The 10,914-nt window shown below is 52.6% G+C and overlaps 1 protein-coding gene across 1 annotated transcript in view; it reads left to right on the top strand.

Annotated features, from left to right (window-relative positions):
* The first annotated feature begins 907 nt into the window (after positions 1 to 907).
* CHST1 (carbohydrate sulfotransferase 1) overlaps positions 908 to 10,914 on the top strand; it is a 25,248-nt gene continuing 15,241 nt past the window's right edge. Inside the window, exon 1 of the mRNA XM_069090907.1 lies at positions 908 to 1,389. The gene's annotated coding sequence lies outside the window, so the exon portion shown is untranslated. The remainder of the gene's footprint in view (positions 1,390 to 10,914) is intronic.

Genomic DNA, 10,914 nt, shown 5'->3' with positions numbered 1-10,914 from the left:
TATTCAGGGGCGAAGATTTGAGAATAACACTAGGTATGTTTTCTCTGCCTTTAGGGAAGTTGTAGGGGTGGGCGGTAAGATGTGTGTGTGTGTGTGGGGGGGGGCTCAGCGGCTTCTTACTCTCTCCTCCCTGGAAGAGGATACTATTCATAGCCCCAGAGGTGGCCTAGGAGTTCTGACTCTGGATGCATCACGGGAAGGGGGAAGGGCACGACTTGAGTAGTGGGTAGCACCATATGGCCCTGAGTAGTGGTGGAGGAGACGTGCCAACTGGGCAGCCCTACTCCCTCGGCCAAGAGAGAACAGCTAAGGCTAGCAATGGGCTTGGGCCAAAGGGGAGTGACTTAGGCCCACTCCTTTCACTACTGTGAGGTGGTGCTGCTGGTAGATGTTGGCATGATGTTTTGGCTTGTGGACCTGGGTGCTCAGGGATCTGGGAAGATGGAGAAGGGGTCCTATGGCAATCATCCTGCTGGGGATGTGAAAGAATCGCTAGTCTGGTCCTGTTGAAGCTTTTGTTGCACGTGAGGAGTGAGGGCAGAGGTCTGTGCCCCTGGGTCCAAGGCGGTGGGAAGGGGAGGGGGGGTGAGAGTGAGAGAGAGAGAGAGAGAGAGGGAGAGAGAGAGAGAGAGGGAGAGAGAGAGAGAGGGGGAGAGAGGGGGAGGCCGGGGCGGGCGGGTGGGGGGGGGGGGAGGGGGGGGTGGGGGGGGGGGGGGGGGGGGGAGGGGGGGGGGGGCCGGCCGGCGAAGGGGCGGAGTTGGAACCCGCAGTGCCCGCCCGCCCGCCAGTCGCTTTGGCTGCTTGCTCGGGCGGCCGAAGCTCTCGGTTCCCGGACTGGAGGCGCGCAGGCGGAGGGGCAGGCGGGCAGGCGGCTGCAGCGCTGCTGCTGCGCGGCCGGGCTAGGGCTCGGACCGCGGGGCTGTTCCTGCTCTTTCCTGCAGACTCCGGGCGCTGCGGCGCGCCCGGGCCCTCCCTGCTCCCGAGGCGGCTGCGGCTGCGGCAGTGGAGGCTCCCGGCTCCCGACCCTCGGATCGCAGCTCCCCGCGCAGCCTCCCACTTCTGCGGGCCCCGGCGAACGAGGAGCCCGGGGGCGACCCGCTCGGGGCTTGCGTGCGCCCCCGAGTCATGGAAAGGGGCCGGTAAGGGGCGCACGGAGGCGCAGGAGGAGGAGGGGCCGAGGAGGAGGAGGAAGAGGGATCTGAGAGGAGAGCCCGAGGAAGAGGAGGAGGAAGAGAGATCCGAGAAGAGGAGGAGGAGGCTGAGAGGGCCGAGGGCGGAGGATGCCGCCGCTACCGCCGCCGGCGCCCGTGGATTCGGACGGAGCCTGAGACAGAGCGGGATGGAGCCCGCGCTGGGCGCTGCAGCTGCTCCCGGCGCAGCCCAGACCAGGTACTGGACCGATCGGGCTGGGGCGAGGGTGAGGGATCCCCATGGGGCACCCTCAGGCTGTCCACGGAGTTCCTTTCCTTTCCCGCTCCCACCCTGGGCCACCAGGGCGGTGGCGTTTGTGGGGGGACTCTAGTCTGGGGACCCGCGTACCGGTACTAGCAGAGAAGAGAAGCCCGGGAGATGACCAGAGAGAGGGATGATCGGTGACCGGAGGGAGGGAGGCAGGCTTAGCCTTGGTGGGGAGGGTTTGGGGGCTTTGCCGACATAGGGGCTCCTCCTCGAAATTCCCAGGACTTGGGGGTGCTGGGGCCATATATGGGGGAGTGTTGTGACGGGATGAGGTGCTTCTGATTTCCTCCATCCCCCACACCCCACACGCAGACTTAAGAAGAAAAAGCAAACTTGTCCGGTTCCCTCAAATGAGGTCCCCTTCCTTCCTTCACTGGTATTGCCCAGAACAGGCTTAGGACCAGTTGAGCCGTGGCTTAGTTGACTCCCTGTCCATCCCTTTCCACCCCCACCCACCCGCCCCGCTCAAGGACTGCTTAGCTCCCTTCGGATGCAACTTTCCCGTGCCATTCCCTGGCTCTGAGACTGGGGACTCAGCAGAGTGACAAGCAGGGTCAGATTTTCAGCCTGGTCAATATGAGACAGGGAAGGGAAAGTCCGCAGAGAGAGCCCCCAAAGCCCCAGGCCTTCTTTCCTCCCCCCAAGTGCTGGTGCCATCACTCTCCCCTCCAGGCTCTGTGGGCTAGAACCCAAGTGGTCATCTCTGTCCAGATGGTGAGGGGAGAAGCCCTGCTCTGGTCAATGATGGCTTGCTGCTTTGGGGGAGATGGGGAAGGACCATGGTTTTGGCTTTTCCGACTGGACTTCAGAGCTCACGATGCTGTCTGTCCCCTCACTTCTGCTTCCCTTCCCTCCCCTTGCTTCTGCCCTGGTTCCCGTTCTTCAACCCTGTTCAACTATGGTGAATAAAGAAGGCAGACAGGGGAAGAGAGGTCCCCCAAAGCCAGTCCTTTGGAATAGGGAGACTTCTTGGGCACCCCACAAACCCTAAACCCCCAAGGACAACAGATAGGGCTGGGAGATCTGTATGGGCTTTTTGCAGAGACTGTGCCAGTGGGGTGGGCAGAGGTAGTAGCCCGAAGGAGCAAACACTGGCTCCCAGAGCTTTCCAGGGTGGGTGCTTAAGATGGAACCCAGACTAACGAGGAACTGGGGCTGGGTGGCCAGGAACAAGAAGGCTTCTGGGGGCTGTGGTTGAGTGCAGCAGTGGGGCTGGAGAGGGCTGAGGGTGTTAGCCCTTGGAATTCAGTCTGCCCTCTACTTTGTCTGTGGGTACTGAATCAGAATGGGGAGAGGGTGGTTACCTACCCTAGGCTTTTAGGAAACATCAATTCAAATGATCCCTGGCAGCTTTAAAGGAGTTGGGCCCATCGACAGGAAAGAGACAGAGTTTGCACCACATCCCCATCTCTGGACATGCAATTCCCCATCCTGCAAGGGCAGGGGGAGAGAAGGAAGATTTTTGGGAGGACCTTTAGGGGTTGGGTGGGGGGATAGCCCATCTTCTGCCCATATCTGATTGCAGACTCTCAGCCTTTTCCTTCCCTTCTGGTTAGTGACAATCCCTGGGGTAGGGCAAGTCTTGAGGTGGGGGAAGAGGAGAAAGGAGCTGTGAGGGATTGTCTGTATACAGCCAGTGCTTTGGCCTTGGGATCATTTAATATCTCTCCCCCCTCCTCCCCAGACCCTCTGCAGCTTCCTGAAACCACAGAACACAAACATATTTGATTTCTAAAATCCAAATTTCCCTCTTCTCTGTGCAGCAGGGGTGCCTTCTAGGGGAATCTTTCTTAGTTCCTCAGTTCTCTATCTGCTTGCAGACTGCTTCCCCTCCCCACTGCTCCCCAGCCCCAGGCCTTCCACCCCCACCTGCTGGCCTCCCCAGGATTGCCTTTGGGAAAAACAGCTTCAAAAGGAGCATCCCCCATAGATCTTTCACGAGGCAGTGACAGATACTGTCGGGGGTGATGGACGTGGTCAACTCACAATGCCCAGGTTGGACTGAGCTGGAAAAAATGTAATTGCAGCCAAAGTTGAGCGGGTTTGGCCCCTGAGGACCAGCTGTCCATAGGGCTGTGTCTGAGCCTGTGAGCAAAGATACATCCTCAGATGGTCCCTGAGATAGGTACCTGATGGGTGACTTCCTCCCCCCTGGGGTCTGCATTCCCAGCACTTTCCTGTCTGTCCCCTCATTCATCTCAGGATCCCTCTTCGCTTTTCCCAGCTCCCCTCTTCAGGGCTCAGGGCAGCTTTGATATTCACAATCTGGTTCAGAGCAGGTCCCGAAGCCCTTAGTCACTGTATGGTTTCCATGGAAACAGACTTGTTCCCCGTAATCAGTGATGTGGTGGTGATGGTGAGAAGGGGGAAAATGTATAGTAAAGGCACCCTGCACAAAGTATGGACAGGAGTCATACCAACCACCTGGGAGGAGGGGCCCAGCCCCTCTGGAAGGGCCCCATTTTATTTCTGACCTAGGGAACAACCTTGGCAGAGGAGGTCCTTCTTTGTGTGGTCCTTGGGCTGGCTCCTGCCTCTTGGGTGAGACTCTTAGCTAGGCTGACCTAGACTACATGTCTGAAGCTGAACTTTTAGGGACCAGAGAATCCTAGGCCTGGCAGACAGGGACACCCAGGGTCAGCAAGTCCCCCTTATCTGTCCAGGAAGTTTGTCCCTAAATCCCTTATAGGGCGAGTCAGCCACTGTGCTATTAACAGACCCCAAAGGAGGACAATCTTACAGCCTCATTCATTTATTCATTCATCCATCTATCTCTCTATCCATTCAATCGGCAAATATGTACTGAGCCCCTAAAATGTACAAGACACCAGATTCACACTTGCTGTCTTCCCTCGAGGAGTCATGCAAGCCCATTTCTCTGACTGGACAACTGAGAGATGCTGCTAGACTCTTCCCTTTGTTCGCCTCTGCCTGGTCAGCAAGCCCCATGGATGGAGTAGCTTAAGTCTAGAGGCAAGCAGAATGTGGGATCTCCAAGTCACTGGAGAGGGAACTAGAGTGCTCTGTTCTGGACACAGATGGTTCTCTAAACATACAGGGGAACCCCCCCAAGCTGCGGGGTGTCCACTTCCCTCATCTGCAGAGGCAGCCAGCATCTCTGGGTCCCACTCCTCCCCCATTCCCTTTTTTTGGTTTTTGTTGGAGAAGGAAGGCCAGGATGGTGCTGAATCATGGGAGCATAGATTTAGAGCTGCGAGAGTCCTCATTTAGTCCGACACACTCTTTTTAAAGATGGGGGCCCTGTGTCCCAAGGTCACACAAAAGTACTGAGTGACAGGCAAGATTTGAACTCAGGTCCTTTGACCCTAAATCTATTACTTTCCACTTTCCCATGAGTCTAAGGTATCCTTGGCAAGCCTCCCCAGCTGTCCAGTGTGCACCAAAGATGGGATCATCATGTTGATTCTGGGGGCACCCCAAAGATCAGGACAGAAACAGACCTTTGGGTCTGAGCAAACCAATGCTCTGGTTGATTTTTCTGTTGGGAGATGAGCCCCTGCCTGCCCTTTTGCCTCCTTTCATCCCCACTCTGGCTCATGCCCATCACTTCCCCTGGCAGGTAGTGCCCAGGAGCAGAACTGGGAGGCTCCTGGCAGCTTCAGCTGGCTTTTTTATACCTTCCCCAGGGCTCTCAAGTGACCCCTCCTCAAGATCCCCCAGTAGCTTTCAGGTTCTGAGAGACAGCCAGCTGGCTATGGCGCTGTGTTGGTTTACTCATGGGTTTCCTCTCTCCTCCATCCCATTCTTCCACACTAGGTTCCAGGTGCCCCAGCTCCCTCCCCCAAATTCTTCCCTTTTTTTTGTCTTCCTGCCTGCCCCAGACTTGTGGTTAAGTGTAACCCCCAGGCTCCTCCGAATTTGGGGTCAAAGAAAGTCTCTTCTTGGCCCCACCTGCCCCTCTCCCTTATCTTTCCTGAGCTCCAGGGCAGCCCTGGTGGCATCCCAGAAGGGAACAAAACTGATTGGCATCTCCCCCACCCCAACACCCTCCTTGCTTTGCCCAGAACCCTCTCATCTTAGCTCCAGAACCTCTAACTGTTCTGGACCGGGCCTGGCATCCTCCCCCCCCTTCCCTGTCTCGGTGACTTTTGCCAGGCTTCTTGTCTCCCCAGGTCTCTCTGGGAACCTCTGCTGTCCTCAGTGGTGTTCCCAACACCTTCCAACTTAATATCCTCTGCAAATTTCATTAGAAGCCTGTTTATTCCTGCTCTTGGGATCATTAATGAAGATGTTAGAGAAGAGCTGATTTAAGGCCCTGCCCCACCACCTCCTGGAGGTGCCTTTACTTTTCTCTCCAGCCCTGGGCACCCCTCCCCCCCCCCCTCCCCTCCCCTCCTCCCTCCCTCCCCACCTTTCCCACCCCAGGAGCCCTTCAGCTCTCAGGCTTCTACTGACGAGTGCTTAGGGCCTAGCCTGTTTGAATTAATTTTGTAAGATTACACGAGGCACCATATCAAATGCTTTGCTAAAAAATCAAGATATATTACCCCGCTTGCGTTTCCTTCATCTACCAGTCTTGTAATTCTATCAAGAAAGCTATCGAGTTTGTCAGGCACGATTTCTCCCTCCTCAAGCCCCACCGGGCCACTTAGGGTACAGGGTTCCTTTCTTCTCTAAGTGTTTAGAGATTCCCTCTTGGTGCCTGCTTCTTGATTAGTGAGGGAAGGGGCCCAGGCCGGGGCCAGGGACGGCCACGTCTTGGCTTTTCCCTGTGCTAGGAGGACCACATTTTTTTACAAGTGGGGTTTGTGTCTAAAAGGGTCAACCAAGACCAGAAAGGTCGGTCTGTAGCGGCCAAGACCTGGTGGGGAGGCAAGGAAACAAAGATGTTGTCCCTGTCTACAAGGAGTTTACAAGATAAGAAAAAAGGACCTAGGCATGTGAAATAAAGGAGATCATTCGTTCACTCATTCCTTCATTCATTCAGTGTTCATTAAATATTTATGGTGTACTAGCCCTGGGGATAGAAAGACAAAAATGAAGCAGTATCTACCTTGGAGGACTTGGCCTCCTCTTGGGCTTGACTAGTGGGCAAAGGGCTGGTCTAGGAGTTACGAAGATCTGAGTTCCAGGCCTACTTTTGACCGAGACTAGCTGTGTGACCCTGGGTTAAGTCCCTTACCCTCTCAGTTTCCTAGGCAACTTTCTAAGATTGTTAAGTTACAGATTCCAGTCAATGGAGGGAGTTTCCCTGTGGGGAATTCTCCACATGGGTGGATGGTCTCATGAAAAGTGTGCTGGATTTGGAGTTAGGGAATCTGAGTTTGAATTCTGGTTCTGTAACTACTTGTGTGATCTCAGGCAAGCCACAGCCCGTCTGGGCCTTAGTCCCTCATCTAGACTGGATGGCTTCTGAGGGCCCTTCCAGCTCGGGACCCATGATCCTATGAGATGTAAATGCCAAGCTGGCTGGCTTCCTGCATTTATTAAGCACTTACTGTATGCAAGGCATTATGCTAAGTGTTGGAGTTAGAAATACAAGCAAAAGAAAGAGAAGCCCTGTCCTCAAGAGGCTTATGTTCAAATAGGGAAAAGGAGCTGGAAAGCAGGGGGGGGGGGGGGGGGGGGGGGGGGGGGGTGACCCAGTGTCGTTTGTGAAGGTTGGCAGCAGAATTGGTGAAGGGGAGCATGAAGGCTGGCTGGCCTGGGCCCTCCCCACAGGACAGGCCTTGGGAGAAAGGAGTAGGCCTGGCAGAAAATAGATGGGCCTTCCAGAACGAGGAAGCCCAAGGTCGGCTGAGCCATGGTGGTGAAGGCCAGGAGTCAGAGGCACAGCGGGGAGGGGACAGAATAAGGAGGGCAATAATGGTGACAACAAAAGCAACAAAATCCTGTTTCCTTAAGGCTTTGAGCTTTACAGAGAGCCTTACTCATAACAGCCTTGTGAGGAAGGGCCTGCACATACAATGATTCTTCCCATTTTATAGATGAGGAAACTGAGGCTGAAAAGGGACTGAACCTGTCCTGTTTAACTCCAGAAGGCAGAATGAAGAACAGTGGTTGGAAATTGGAGAAAAACAGATTTTATCTGGAACTAAGGAAAATCTTTTTAATAGTTAGAGCTCTAGAAGAAAAATGGGCTGACTCTATATAGGTAGTGAGCTTCCCATTACTGGAAGGACTCTGCTGGCTATTGGCAGAGATGCTGCAGAAGGGGCTCCTGCTTGTATATAGGTTGGACTATCGGGCCTCTGAGACCTCTTCTAGATCTACATTCTGTGAGGATGGTGAATCAAAAATGTTAAATTATTTGGTATGGAGGGCAGGCAGGTAGGTGGAAGAATGCTAGACCTGGAGTCTGAAAGACCTGAGTTCAAATCTGGCCTCAGACACTTACTAGCTGTGATGAGGTATGGGCTCTGGGACCCCTCCTTGAACTCCGATTCAGTCATCTCATTGATGATTCAGTCATCTCATTGATGAGGCATTTGCATGAGGCCATAAGCCTTACACTGTGGCTGGGCCCAGACCTCTGTTACCAGACTTCCCACCCTTGAGCCTATTAGGGAAATATAAAATGAAGAGGTCACCCATAAAGAGGGTTAGGGTTGCTCTGGAGACCCCAAAATACCAACACGCCGGGTCCTGCCGAATGAATTCCATACACGTCTTCTCAGCCAAAGAAAAGTAAAGTTTATGAAAAGTTCGCTTGTATTGGACACAGAGTGAGTCTGTGCTAGGTCACTCTAGGGTGCTCTCCCACACACGGAGACTAGATGGGGTCTTACATACAGAAGGCTGTGGGAGGAATCTAGGGTGGTCTAGGAGAGGAGTTTGGGAGGGTCTTCAGGAGGAGTTAATGAAGTCCATGAGTGATTAAGGGTGGGAAACTACTGAGTATAGTGTGAGACTACAGACAGTGGGGGGCTAGGCCAGTTCAAGGGTGGATTGGTATTTTGATAGGCTCAAGGGAAGGAAGTCTAGTAACAGAGGTCTGGGCCCAATCACAACGTAAGGCAGCTATTATGGCCTCTGCAAATGCCTCATCAAATGAGATGATTTAATCAGAGTTCAAGGGGGGTTTCCAGAGCCTGTACCTCAAGAAGAGCTCAAGGGGGCTCCCAGGGCCCATACCTCATCAGCTACGTGACCCTGGACAAGTCATTTCACCCTGTTTGCCTCATTTTCCTCATCTGTAAAATGAGCTGGAGAAAGAAATGGCAAACCACTGTAGTATCCTTGCCAAGAAAACCCCAAATGGGGGCTTGAAGATCAATGACAAGTGAACAGTAACAATGGAGGGCAAGTGCTGTTAAAGGTGTGAAAAGGGAGAAATCATGGAAGAGATGGGGTTTGAGCCGGCTTTGTGAGCACTATGAATTAGCTAGGCAGAGAGGAGAGAGGTCCTTACAGGGTGAGCAAAGATGTGGAGGCTTAGTAGGCTAAGGGATAAATCAGCCTCACTGGAGGTGGGCAGAGAGAAGAGGGCTGTGGTTTGAACCTCACTTGTTCACCTTGGGGGGAGGGAGGGTTGGAGGGAAGGTCTTGTGCCCATCTCCTTTCCAAGATTTCCTAAAAATACATTAACAACAATAATTAAACAACCAATATTTACATGGTGCATATTAAATCATGGAATGCAATGACCCTGTGAGGTAGGAAGGGTGTTATTATCTCCATTTTATAACTAAGGGAACCGAGGCCCAGAGAGGAGGTGTGACTCACCCAAGGACACACAGCTACTCAGTGGCAGTGCCTGGAATGAATGCAGATCTCCCAGTTCCCAGCCCACTACTGGTGGTGCTGCTGGAGGGGAAAGCCCAACATCATCCTGTTGAGTGGATTTCCAGGACAGACCACTTGGCAGCTAATTCAATTGAATTAGTCTCTACCCTCAAAGAGCTTACTTTCTAAGAAATCAATTAAATGGATCATCAGTTCTTCTGTGTGTGTGTATGTGTATGTGTGTGTGTGTTTTCAAGGAGCACATATAGTAATTGTACCTTGCTTTTGACTAGTATTCTATAGTTTTCAATGCCTATTAAGGAATTAAATGATAGTTCCAGGTAGCAGGATGTGTGAGGTACAAAGGCTGGCCATTTGACGATTCTTTACAGTTTACACATTTTTTCTTTCCTTTCTTTTCCTTTCTTCCCCATGTGAAGTAGATGGTGCAAGTATTTTTATCCCTTTACCGAGGAGGAAACTGAGGCTCAGAGGAATGACCTCACAGTTGAGCTTGGTCTGACTTCCAAGCTGAGGGCTCTTCCTACTGCACGGTGCTGTGTCTTTGGCAGTCTGAGGATAGAGAGGCAGAGTTGGGGAGGCTTGGGTGGTCAGGGATAACTCTCCGGAGCAGGTATCTTTTTTTTTTTTTTGGAGGAGGGAAGGAAGGGAAGGGCAGTTGGGGTTAAGTAACTTGCCCAAGATCACACAGCTAGTACGCATCAAGTGTCTCAGGTCAAATTTGAACTCAGGTCCTCCTGATTCCAGGGCCAGTGCTCTGTCCACTGCGACACCTAGCTGCCCCCCTCCCTTTGAATCTTTAGCTCCTTCCTGGTCCAGCCCAGATTTGGAGTCAAGGAGACCTGAGTTCGAATCCTGTCTCAGACATTTACTAGCTATGTGACCCGGGTAGGCTTCCATCTAAAAGCCTTGCAAGTCAATCCAACAATTCAACAAACTTTTATTAAGTTCCTACTGTATGCACATCCCCTGAACTAGGTGCTGTTCCCCTGAGTTGTAGCCCCAGCTCAGACGATGTTGCACAGCCTGATCTATTTATTTATTTTTATTATTTTTTTTAAAGCAATCGGGGTTAAGTAACTTGCTCAAGGTTACATGGCCAGTTATTTCTGGGTGTGGTGCTGAGTATCTGAGCCCGGATTTGATCCAGGTCATCCCGACACTGGAGCCGGTGCTCTTACTCACTGAGCCCTAACCTGATCTATTTAAATGCTGTTTTTTACAACCTCCCCTCCCCCCCCCAAGGTAAGCATCTTGAGGGTAAGACTCTTTTGTTCTGTTTTTGTATCTCCAGAGACTATAGCTAGGTCTTATTTATATGTAGTGCAGAAGTTGTTTTAAAACCCTGAGATTTTCATTTCCCCCACCCTCCCCTGCCTCACCTTCCACTCTAATTCCACCCACTTCCCTTCCCCTCCCCAATCCTGCCTTCAGAATCTAACCTTCCAGTCCAGGAACCAGCCTCCTTAAGTCCCTTTCCTTCTTCCACCGACATCTGGCATGGTGTGTGTGTGTGTGTGTGAGTGTAGTGTGTGAGTATGTGTGTTTGTGTGAGTGTGTGTGTGTGTGTGTGTGTGTGTGTGTGTAGCAGGGGTGTCAATCCTGGTTAGCTCCAGAGCCTCCAATCATTCCCTGGGCGTAGTTATGGAAAGAACCATGGACTTGGAGTCTGGACTCAGATCTAAATCCTACCTCTGACCCCTGTTAGCTGTGTGGAACCTTGACAAGTCACACTAACTCTAAGCCTCA

This window comes from Petaurus breviceps, unplaced genomic scaffold, assembly GCF_028583685.1.
Source record: "Petaurus breviceps papuanus isolate PSGF00001 unplaced genomic scaffold, PetGlider_PUasm1.0 188, whole genome shotgun sequence".
NCBI classification, from domain to species: Eukaryota; Metazoa; Chordata; class Mammalia; order Diprotodontia; family Petauridae; genus Petaurus; species Petaurus breviceps.
Note: the sequence above shows the minus strand (reverse complement) of the source record. Positions and strands in the feature narration are given on the sequence as shown.